Genomic DNA, 12,736 nt, shown 5'->3' with positions numbered 1-12,736 from the left:
CATAATGGCAATCCAATATAGCTCGAATGACAAGTTTTGAGACCAAAACCTACTTTAGTCCCAACAATTCCTTCACCCTTCACATGGGTCATTAAAATGGTGAAGCTATTACAACACCAAAGGCCAACATGTGGTACATATTTTTTTTAAAAAAATCTTAAATGTGCATGCTCAACCGTCATAATTAAAATAACTTTGTTTCGATGAAATGGGAAAAACACTCAAAATGTTCTAAGTTCATTCCTAGGTTAGCAAGGACAAACAGATAGAATGAAAGGAGAGAGCAATGAATAATTGAACGATAGGAAAATGATGAGCAAATTATTCCGAGGTAGAAGAAAGCTTTATCAATCCCTCAAATAAGCATATAGCTTCCTGTGAGTAAAAAGAGCACTATTAGTTGTATAAACAAATAGAATGGAAGGAGAGAGCATTGAGAAGCCGATTACTATTTAAAAGATGCGAGAATGATGGACAAAAGATTCCAAGGTAGAAGAAATCTTAGCAATCTCTCAAATGAACAAATAAAAATTTGAGAAAGCAGTATTATTCATTTTCAAGGTATTTATTTGCATTCCAAAATGTATGTTTGGCGATAGTGCCTTTATTCGTTAGGAGACCTGACCTTCCAAAGGAACATTAAAAAAAGAGAAAATAAGATCAACTTAGGATTCGCAAAGGACCTTGACAGACTTTCTACTGGTATCAACCTTTCTCTACATACATATGTCAATAGCTCTAAACAAACCACTTGAGCAAACTCTCTATACTTTAGCACGTTCTTCTCATTTGAATTCATAAGCACCTGGATTAACTAAAACACCTAAATATGGTGTTGATGTCCAAGTTGGCAACATTGAATATTCAAAAATGATTATTGAAGAAAGTTATAAGAGCCGGTATTCAAACCCCAAAAAACATGCATATACAAAAGGTTGTTTGTTGCTCACAAAGTTATGAAGTCTAAATAAGACTAGTTATGTTTGAATTTTATTACAATAAATTTAATTCTTTTTGGCCCAAAAGGGAAAAGCTTGTATGCATATTCTTTATTCTTACATTAGTACTTTGTAGAAAATTATGCACATGCTTTTGAATTATGTTAACACATTGTACCTTGCTTTTGTTAATGTAATTTTTACAAAAATGTTACGAATATTCAAACATGCGTCCCTATGAAAATTTAATGTCTTTGTACTCTTGCTCGCACTAATTAGGCCATGTGATAAACTTACACATGTAAAGACTGCCTCGTTCACATTTTACTACGCTAGGACCAAGAGAACTTCAACATAACACCTTTGAAAGAATAACTTAACACATTTTCCGACATTGCCATAGATTGTAAGTTACTAATGCCGACCAAAAAATAAAGAGCATTGTCTAATGAACCCCAAAATAGCATCCAGTACACCCTCTTTAAGTAGATTGTACAAATTGATTAAGGTGACAAATAAATAGAGAGAGAGAGACAGAGACAGAGACAGAGACAGAGAGAGAGCGAGAGACATTGTTTGGGGGAGGGGGATTAACACCCTTTCAAAGAATGTGCAACTGCAAATTAATGAGGATTAATAGCCTGATGATTGCCATTTTAGTCAGATAGATGACACTAGAAGCATTGCGAGAGTCCCAACATACTTCTTGCACCAAGAAACTGTGCATGGTTATTCATCAAAGCTCCCAAGATTCTGCAAAGAATACAAAATACCATACCCACCAATAAGTGCAGCATGTTGTATCAATTCACAGATAGAATTAAATATCAACAAGTATTTCAGTATACACTGACATACCCCCCAAACAAGTGCAGCATGATATGTCAATTCACAAATACACTTCAATGTTCACCCAAGTATTTTAATGGAAAAACATCAATAATGGAAAAACATCAATACAAACACTCAAGCTGTTCATCAAAACTCCTGAAATCTTTAGAGACAATACACTTTGACATACCCACCAAAAAAATCAAGCATACATGCGACCTTTTAAAGGTATACAGGACACTTGTAGGTGTGTATACCAACGTGTAGGTGACACATATGCCAAAGCCAAACTAGAGGCCAATAGATCAGAAAGCCGAACCTTGACACTTGGTGGTAGTCGCAACATGATCAGAACCATCCCCATCTAGACGTATCCTTTGTAAGGATGAGATCATCATGGGCTGAGGGTCCATCCGTAAACCAAATTAGTAGGACCTACTGGGAGACCGAAACGCTGAAGTACCTAGTCATGAAGCACTCCTTCATACCACACACTATAACATAGAATCCAAAAACAAGGTCCTATCCCAGTCACCCACCTTTAATTTGGTGAAGGATGAGTGGGTGTAGCTCGGTAGAATCTCCATGTAGTCCTAAGGACCCAACCGCCAAAGACCCTATGAGCTACTAAGCTAGCCAAGGAAGAGGATTGCTCTTGGCGGCGGTGAAGCTATCACGATGCAAGCATAGCAATATGCAAAGGTGTCTCTAGACTCACAAAGACACACAAAGCTAGGGTTGACGACATGGCAAAGAGGGGAAAGGGTGGAATGATAGTGGAGGCAGAGAAAGAGTAGAGGGTAATAAGGAATAGAGAGAGAGGAAGTATCATCACTTTTTATTTCTCCTTTCTTCAAACAATTTCTTCCCATCAAGCTGTCAGAAATAGAGGCATGACTGCTTGAACCTTTAACACAGCTGATATATCTGGGAAACTATTTCCAAACACTTATAGATGCACTCACAAACTGAAACCTCACTTGGACAAACTGCAGCAGAGAGGAGAGAGAGAGCTCAGGCTTTATTCATCCACCAGCGTGGGAAAAACTGGTCACAAGAGACCTAAACACTTCACCACAAGGTGCTGGGTTAAACAGCAATCAGGAATGATTGCAATGCTGAGATCCCAGAGGGAGCTGAATGCTGTACACACTCCTCAGTCCATGCTTCCTCTTGGAGGGCTTGAGTGTTGCTGCTTGAGTGTGCCAAGACCCTCCCTTTATGTAGGGGAGGAGTGGCTAGAACCCTTAACGAAATACTGGCCAACCCAGTAGGTACCAACCCTGACCTGCTGCTGGAGTTTCTCCACTGCCAGGTCTATACATAGGCCCTGGCAGTGCTGTACTTCGCTGTTCTGCTTCCACGCAGCCTTGACCTTGATACCATGCCATCCTGCTGTTACACAGCCTTGCTGTTCCAATGCTGATGCAGGAATCTTCCTCCAGACAGGTCCAAAACGTTTTGCACCAGCCTGCTCCAGGTAATCGTACCTACCCTGGTCTACTGACCCATTGTCCTCCTCATACGGGGGGGTTCACAGGTGGGTCAGTGAGCCTTCTAACACAAGTCTCATGATGAGGGATCAAATTTTCCATATGATGGAGTGGCTCAAAGCCTAGGGTAGGGACTTGTGGATAAATGATGGGGACACGGCTTACTATTTGCGTTTCTCGCTATTACATAAACATGGACTGGGCCAAGCAGTGACTGTGCTCTGGGTGGGGCCAGAGGTTCAGCTTTTTCAGGTTATGCGCTGGGCATTACAGCAGTGCACTAGCCACCTTGGGGTAGAGGTTTCCTTAATGATGCAGTGGGCCTGGAAGGTAGGCATCCAGCCGGTCACAAACGAGGACAACTCCCCTTCCAAACTTGCTTCAAAGTCACAGAAAACCCTTGTTTCCTGGCCTCGTTCTCCACCCCTCCCCAACTCCTTCCCATGAGTTGGACCATGGTGAGCTGGAACGTGCACGGGTTCCATGATCATGTGTGTGCAGCAGCCACAACAGCTGATACTTCACAGGAGTTGCTGAGGGTGTGGTAGGATCGGTAGTGGATTTTAGTTTAGGAGCATATGTTTTCAGCATCGGATATCAAACACCAATGCCACCTTCTTTCAGGGATCCCAGAGGCTTGGTCCCCCGCAGTAGACGAGTGGAGGGGTCTACATTTCTGTTTCTCAGGCAGTGGCCCCAGATGTGTTTGACCAGGGTGAGCTTATCCTTGGATGGGTCTATGGATGGGTGACTCTAGGATCAGGATCCTAAACAGTATGCCCTTGCTTGTAGGCAGCAGTGCCCCATCTTCCGAAGGTGGCTAGCAGAGAGCCTCCCAGACGCTGACTCTTCGGTTGTTGGATGGGACTTCAACAACCTACAGTTTTGAGGACAAGCATGGAGAAGCTTCTTTCTCAGGGATACCTGCAGTGAAGAGGAGTACATGGGAGCCGTGCATCTTCGCCGTCAGTGGTCAGGCTCCGTGGAGAGGGATGGAGTTCTCTAGACTTCCTCGCATCCTTCTTTTCTCCTTTGGCCAGCAGAGGCATGCTGGTCTTCTAGAGCCCCTACACAGGTTTTATGTGGGAGATTGGGCAATGCATAGAGGGGAAACCACAGGTACGACGATGTCATATCACTTCCTGATTGTCCTTCACCTAGAGCAGCCTCATTGCCGACTACCCAGAAATAAAGTGTGTATCCTTGAGCTTTACTCTTGAAGGAGGTGCAATGATGCTATGTTTGAGATTTGGTAGAAGCCACAGAGCCCTCCTAGAAGCAGGTGGGCCACAAGGGTGGCAGATGCAATTCAGGGGAGCAGCGAGGACCTTCAGTCCCAGGCTCTTAAGACGTCGGTGGCACTCTCTACAAGAGCATGAGATTTGGTGACTCAGAGAGCATAACCAGTCTCGCAATGGCTCGCAGACCGATATAGAGTGCGAGGCTAGACTTCCAAGACATGGAGATTTGTCAAGATGAGTGCTCTTATCACTCTTCCTGGTTCAGTGGGTACAACAGTTAAATAAGATGACCAAGCATTTCTTCCAAACCACTGGCCCACGTTCAATGGTGACACAGTTTCAACCCGACTGAGGGACTCGGACAGGCAAATGCACTCAGACCCCCAAGAGATTCTAGAGATAACCATGGATATCTATGGGCATTTGTTTCAGTCCCTTCCTCTTCCTTTTTGTAACAAAGGCTCTGGGTTTCTGTCTAAGCCCCCATGCAGCAGGCCTTTTGGGGATGCGGCTTTCGATTTGCCAAGATGAGGAGCTTTTGGACTCACAGTTCGCAGATGACATAGCGCTGTTTGTGGAGGAAACTGTGGAGAGCTTGGAGGGGCTCAAGGGAGCCCTAGAGACCTGCTATATGGCCTCACGAGTCAGGATCAACTGGACAAATTCGGTTGGCTTTCTCAAAATGTCCAGGAAATTCTTCATGGGGGGCTGCACTTGGCTTCCGGTGGATTCCAAGAGCACACAGCGAGGTATCTCATCTGTCAAGTGGGCATCAATATTTCAGTAGCGCAACAGATCGCCCGAGTGCTAGAGAGTGTGAGGTGCAAGCTTTTGCACTGGAGCTCGGCCCAACTCTCTCTAGTAGGCACGGCCCTCGTAGCCAATCAAATACTCTTGGCGACAGCTTGGTAGGTTGCATGCGTCACTCAGGCGCATAGTGCGCAACTTCTTATGGCCAGGTTCGGATGGTATGAGGAACACTAGAGCGTTTGCTGTATTTCTCAGTTTATCTTGCAAAAATGGCACAAAACAACTCAAATGAGGTGTTCGGGGTTCTCACACAGGAAGATAAGTTGGATGGCACCAACTACTCCTTGTGGAGTTTCATGGTTCGCAATATCTTAGTTGGCAGAAATCTTTGGGATTATGTCAATGGAGATGAAGAAAGACCAGATACAACGCCTATACCTGTCACTCCTTCAGCTGGAGGCAGGGGTAGAGGTACAAATACAGCACAGGTGATTGGAGCAGCCGCTCCAGGAGCTCCCACAGCAGAGCAGAAAAGATGGGACTCTAGAGATGCACAAGCTCTTTCAGTAATTTCTCTTTCTGTCAAGAGGTTCATTATACCTCATATTCGGTCATGCAAGACATCTATGGCAGCTTGGGTAATACTGGAGAGTATGTTTGCAGCAAGAAACGATGCCAGAGTTTCCTTTCTCAAGCGAGGGCATCGATGTACAAATGCTTTATTGCAAGTAGTGCAGCCTTTCTTTGGCCAGTTTTGTGACAAGAGACGGATGCTTTTGTAGGGATTTGCATCATATGTTAGCAGATCAGTGATGTAGCTTACTGCTTGAAGCTACCAAATCTTTGGCTTGAAATGTGAATCTTCTCAAACCTTTCCACAAAGATGTGCCAGAAGTTATGCCTTCTGTATGTAGCCAGAAGTTGAGGGACTTGATGAGATCGTAGTTCCAAAGCAGGTATTGGTAGATTAGGGAAGGAAAGTTAGAGGTAAAGTATCATGTCGCTATCTGATGAAGTTTCGGAATAATTCACCATTGTATGCGAAGTGGCTGAAAGAGGGTGATCTGGCAGATACACCTCAATTGTTGTAGCTTTACCAGGAAGCTTTTTGGCTTCAGCCAACTTCAGTTGTGGCTCCTTCAGGTACAACAGAGCGTAGGTCTGGAGCATTTCCTGATGCTCAAGAGAGGGTAGTCCCTCTTTCTCTTCGTTACAGACAGGCTCCGATATCTAGAAGTCGCTTGGTGACATTGTATGTTTCACCCAAGGTACTGCTTGTTGACAGTATATCTGCCTTGGGACTTCTATGATCAGTGTACTAGTCACTATGAGATGGTTTTGCAGTGTATATGGATTGCTATCCTAGGCTCTGAACATTAATATATACTATGCCAATTTGTAATACATGCTTTAAAGATGGTATATTCACATATATTTCGGATACAATCGAGGTCGCTTGCCATGTTTCAAGAGAGGAGTATGTCACGAGGGCATGAATTTTAGAGCATGCATGTTGGCTTGCATGTGGACTAGACCCTGAGACATAAAGCGGGCAAGGCCTTGGGTTGCGAAGTGTGCAAAATTCTCCCTAGGAATTGTGCCTTGGGGTGAATTTGGGGTTTGGGCCCAAGACGGCGGGGCAAAGTACCCTTAGGACCCAAGTTGCCCATTGGTTTGGTCCCACTAGAAGGGGCAAGAAGCAATTGAGTTTTAAAGTTGGTCATTGGTTTCATCAACTAGGACCTAGGGCTAATTTTAAAACGTGGCATGCCCATGCAAATGAAATTGGCAACGAGGATCTTGGAAAGCTCCATGGCAAGGAAAATGGGACGCACATCGCATGGGCTCGGAGAGGACGATTAGGTGCAAGCGTGACCTCACGGGAGGACATTGGGTATGAAAATCAAGGGCTCGGGCTGCAGTCGAAACGGGTTGGTTTGCTGGTCACCGTAAAGAAGGAAGTATGAGCATACGGGGCTGTTGACAGCATACAAACATACAGGTAGCTGTCTTCGTACGGACAATCACATGCAAGTTTATGCTTGTGTACACACGGTTGGTACAATCGTCTGCATGTGTGTACGAATTGCATCTCATACGGCTAAGTATGGGCTGCTGGAGGTCTCTGTATGGGCAGAGTACAGGGCTGTGAGTAGGGCTTGTACAGACTATGCTGAGGTGTACGTACAAATGTTCAAGACATCAAAACTAGACCTTGTTAGAAACACTTTTTGGGTCCAGAGTCAAGAACTCGAAGATCATGCTCAAACAAGAATTATTTGGCTTGCAGATGGGAGATGGGGATCTATTAGCAGCTCAACTCAATAAAATGCAATCTATCATGAAGCAATAGCTGCAGGATCTCTCAGTTCGAATCGATGATGACGATGCTAAAGCACTACTACTTACTAGTCTCCCCTCGAGGTATGCATTAGTGACTATTCTTCATTTAAAACAGATGCATTAACTTTTCAAGAGGTGGTTTCGATCCTATTGAGTGAAGAAAGTCGAGCAGAGATGCATACAATTGGCAATGGTGAGCAAGCTTTTGCAGCTAAGGAGAAAAAGAGCAATGGGAAGAAGCCAATGGTCACTTGCAAATACTGTGGGAAAGAAGGTCATGAAGAGAAGCATTGTTACAAGAAAGCATATGATGATAAGCATGGGAGAAGTTCTACGGCTTGCCTACTTGAAAACAAAAAATGGTATGGATGAGGTAGCCGAATTGGTACATGAATAAAGCATCCCCGTGAGCAACTTGAAAGAAGACGGTTATTTAGATGATGATCATGCCTTCCAGCTTGTAGCGTTATAATTCTTCTTTTTTTGTCTCACAGTTTTGGCTTGATAGAGTATTATTCTCGCCCACTCAGTTTATGGGGGGGTGTTAGCAATATTGGTGTGTGTAGTAAACCTTGTGGGGGGAGCATCACCCTCCCAAGGTTCAAGTGTCACGGAGTATTGTGCCACTTGGCACTATTGCATGCAAGATTCAATGTGGTGGTATGAAGGCGGCAAAGATCATCTCTTCCACCCTCACTTTCGGAGTTCATGAGAGTCGCCGTAGGGATCCTGGAAGAGTTACGACCTTTTGAAAAGGCAACCGCAGTTTCTGATAGGCTAGTCCTAGCTAGTGGAAGCTCAAGAGGCAAGGCAGCAGCTCAGAAGCGAGTCGGCATGAATATCTATATAAGGGTGGTTGATGAGGTCATGATAGCTACTGTGTGTGCATCATCCTCACTATGTTTTCTCCGTTTGTAGCGGCCTGTGTGGTCGCCATAATCCGATTGTGTGTCAATTTGTCTTGTGTTGCTCAATTGTGTGTTGAGCTCCTTAGTTGACCTTTGTGGTCTATAGTTCTCATTTAGGTCTCTTATTTGTACACTGCAACAAGCCTGGTCGGGCTGAGCAGTTAGAGCATCAACTCTGTTGTCCCAAAGATTTTGTCTCCTTTTCATAATATAGTTCAATCTTGTTATCACATGTGAGCAACTCTCTTGCCACTTAAACATAATCTTGATCTTAATACCAACAATCGGAGATCCAAATCCTTGTGTCCTTCAACTTGTTTGTCTGTCAAAGAATCTTAGTTCTTCCTACTCTCTCTTTGAAAAACACCCGTACTTGCATTCCCGTTTGGGAGACACATTTGATATCATTTTCATCCCACTTTACTTGTGGTATTTCCTTCTTGAGGCATGCAATCTTCTATGTACTCCTCTTCTACGCTAAAGCAGCCAAGAATATCCTTGGGCGATTCTCCGATGTGTAGTATCATCTTATTATGTAAAGATCTGCTTTGTTAAGTTTGTTGTCAGCATCTCTTCTTTGGCTGAAATGACTTGAGTATTGATCATTTCCTTGACCTTGGAGACAAGTATTGCTACAAGTGGAGATGTGCTGCATTTCTCCATAAACTTTTGCAATGATTTCATGCTTGCCTTTGCTCTCCATCTCATTCGCTTTAAGCCCCAGAACTGGGCCAAGGGCTCAGCCCCCATCTCGGAGTGACCTCAAGAGAACTACCTGTAACGCTTCAAAACAATGTCTTAATGTTACTGTACAGAGGTCGTACGCGAGTATGGAGGGACGGGCTAGTAAGGGCTGATGTACGGGCGACGGAGATATTGTTAGAAACATGGTGTGTGTGTGTGTGTGTGTGTGTGTGTGTGGGGTTTGAACATACTCAATATTCAAATGCATATAATTGCTCACAGGGGGAAAATGATGTTGCAGTTTATGCAAGGGGATCGGCCTTGGGCTTTCATGATCCGCTCTCTTTTGTTTCATATTGATACTTCTGCTTTTGGGCATTGGCAGCCCACACAGTGGGATTTTCTATTTGGCTCTATTCAAGGCAAGATCAGAGGCGGCCCTTTTGTGTCTCGTTTGCTTCTTGATTGGAAGCATATTTTATCCCACTTGGAATGGAATGGCAGGGATTCTTTGTTGGGAAATTCCTTGAGGGCTGAGAATATTTATTGGTCCAAAGTATTCTCCCTCCTTTGGCTATACAAGAACCCAAGCGTTCTTATTTTATGTCTTTCAAAGGTATTGCTACTATGGCGGATGTACTTCAGGACAATGGCACTCTTTTATCCTTTTCTGTGGCTGCTAGCAAGTATGGTTTGGGAGCTCATTATTGTTCTTTATGGCACAAAATTTCAGAAATGCTTCAACCTTTCTTGCCAGTACCTCGTTTGGAACTTCACGATAGGCTTGAGGATTGGACTCTCCATTCTTCCTCTTCTTCAGCCCGTCCTTTGAAGCTGTCACATATCACAGTGCCTTCTCTGTATAAAGTGTTGTTACCTCCGTCTTGGATTTCTGACAGAGCTAATTCTGTTTGGCATATGGATCGCCCATCAAAGTGGTAGAGAAAGCGGCTGCGTCTCCTCTAGCATTATAAAGTCCCTCTTCAGCACTGTCACATATCACAGTGCCTTCTCTATATAAAGTGTTGTTACCTCCATCTTGGATATGGATCGCCCATCAAAGTGGTAGAGAAAGCGGCTGCGTCTCCTCTGGCATTATAAAGTCCCTCTTCGGCAACAGCTTTTCCTCTGGTGAGTCCTAATTGGAATTTTTCCATCTGGGCAGTTACTCGCGCATAGACATATTGCCCCGGCTGTTTGCCACAGATATCTACATTCTGTTGAATATGTGCCTCACATTTTCTGGCACTGTCCACATACTTGTGATTTCCTTGCTCTCATTCGTCAAGGGCTTCGAGCGAGATTTCCTACTCTTACTTTTGGAGGTTCTTCTGTCACATATCACAGTGCCTTCTCTGTATAAAGTGTTGTTACCTCCGTCTTGGATTTCTGACAGAGCTAAATCTGTTTGGCATATGGATCGCCCATCAAAGTGGTAGAGAAAGCGGCTGCGTCTCCTCTGGCATTATAAAGTCCCTCTTCGGCAATAGCTTTTCCTCTAGCGAGTCCTAATTGGAATTTTTCCATCTGGGCAGTTACTCGCGCATAGACATATTGCCCCGGCTGTTTGCCACAGATATCTACATTCTGCTGAATCTGTGCCTCACATTTTCTGACACTGTCCACATACTTGTGATTTCCTCGCTCTCATTCGTCAGGAGCTTCGAGCGAGATTTCCTACTGTTACTTTTGGCAGGTTCTTCTGGTTATTTGGTTTTCATTCCACTAGACAGGGTTTTGATCTATTTTTTGTTTGGGTGTGCTACTGGGCACTTTGGACTCTATGGATGGACAGAAATCATAGAGTTTTTGGTGATCCTACCTTTCCATCTTTCATTTTTTTCAAACGGTCTCTGCGGCAATTGTTTTATGATTGCTTTCAGACTTATCTGATTGATCATGATGTATATATGGCTTATACTAAGATTTTCGGTTCAGTAGTAGTCACTCCACTTTTGGAATACTTATGAATGTCATTATTTCACTGCAATAAAATATTTCTTCTCACCAAAAAAAAAAAAAGTGTGTGTGTGTGATGTTTCTGTGTGTGTGTAGTGTGTGTGTGTGTGAGAGAGAGAGAGAGAGAGAGAGAGGATCAGCTGCTGGTGAGAGAGAAGGTGTGCACGTCGCATGTGCATGCACACGTACCTGTGGTGCGTTTTTCTGATGAGCGTAGCGGCTAACGGCGTAAAGCATCGACGAGAAAGGGTATAAGGTGTACGCCGCTCTATGTTTCATCCTCGCCAGGAACCCTGCGCAGCCCCGTCCGTACATCTGTACGGTCGCCGTACAATTCCGTACGTCCGTACGCATATCTGCGTCGGTTCTGGTCCCCCTCTGCAAAGTCCCATACATAGCCCCGTACCTTTTACGTTTGTCGTCCTTTTTCTTGCAGGTCTTTCCGTACACTTGTCCGTCATTCCGTACAAGCCAGTCTTCCCGTGCCAAGTCCGTATTTCCGTACAGTCAGACTTCTCTCCGTGCAGCCCGTGTATACCTCAGTACAGCTCAACGTCGTCCGTACAGTCTCGTACTCCTTGCCGTACAAGTCTTGGGTTTTTTTGCTCCGGTGTCTTCCCTAACAGTCCTGTGTTTCCGCCAAAATCTTATCTTTCCCTCTGCTATCTCCTTACCAACTATACTCTTCTTCTCCTCTCTTGTGGGCTTCCTCTGGATATTTCTTTGGGACTAGTTTTTTTGGCTTCTACTACCCTTTTACAGGTACTTCATTCCTGAGCTCCCTTTCTTACAAAGTCATGGCAGAATATTCATATGAAAAAACGTTTCAAAAGGAGCGTTTGGTTCCCTACGAGAAGCAAAAGCAGGTTGAGGGTCAGCATGACCCGATGCATGATACTCTTGAGGCTCAACTGGTATATGATGTCATGCATGAAGGATTTGCAGATACGAGGAAAGAGTGGAAAGACTCGGTTCCTTCAGTTGGCCTCATGGTTGAGGTCGATGAAATTGTGGATCCAGTCAGAGAATATGCTAAGAATGCAGTCATATTATTTTTTCCAGGCTGGATGCCACCTACTGCAGAGATAGGCAACTAGTTGACACGCACATTGGCTGGCTCGTTTGTTCGTAAAGTACACTATGCAGCCAGGGGCTTTTTTGAGGTTATCATGGTGGATGAGATACACAAACAAATGCTTTTGGAACATTCACCTCTCTTTTTTGGGCAGCAAATGGTGCATGTATTGCCATGGTCTCCCACAAGGGACTTTCAGGCTTTAATCCGACACAGATGCCCCGTTTGGGTTGAAGTTGTCGATTTCCACAATGTATGGCCTCACTTTTGCCTAAAATTACAGCATCTTTAGGTAAAGTGGTCTGCCCACCACGGCCAAATGGCAACTCAAACAGATTTTGCATTCTCTGGGATACTGATAATCCCCACACCGGACTCTTATTCAGTCACGGTGAATAATGTGAACATGGGAAGTGCTTTTTATAAACTCAAATGGGGTTTATTTGCAGGGGCTTGTTTTGAGTGCAAAAAGTTTGGACACATGGCTTCACAGTGTCCAATGAATCAGCATAAA

General features: G+C 44.3%; 1 protein-coding gene across 7 annotated transcripts in view; it reads right to left on the bottom strand.

Moving 5' to 3' along the window:
* Nucleotides 1-1,313: 1,313 nt before the first annotated feature.
* LOC147901557 (peptidase M50B-like protein) overlaps nt 1,314-12,736 on the bottom strand; it is a 78,632-nt gene continuing 67,209 nt past the window's right edge. For 6 of the 7 annotated variants that reach the window (XM_087374570.1, XM_087374571.1, XM_087374569.1 and 3 more), the window contains one exon: nt 1,315-1,691. The gene's annotated coding sequence lies outside the window, so the exon portion shown is untranslated. Of the gene's footprint in view, nt 1,692-12,736 lie in introns of all 7 variants that reach the window. The other variant, XM_087374575.1, reaches the window with a different exon arrangement.

Source organism: Dipteris shenzhenensis, chromosome 5 (assembly GCF_047967505.1).
Source record: "Dipteris shenzhenensis isolate YYH24624 ecotype China chromosome 5, Dip_SZ_1.0, whole genome shotgun sequence".
In the NCBI taxonomy this organism is placed as follows: domain Eukaryota; kingdom Viridiplantae; phylum Streptophyta; class Polypodiopsida; order Gleicheniales; family Dipteridaceae; genus Dipteris; species Dipteris shenzhenensis.
Note: the sequence above shows the minus strand (reverse complement) of the source record. Positions and strands in the feature narration are given on the sequence as shown.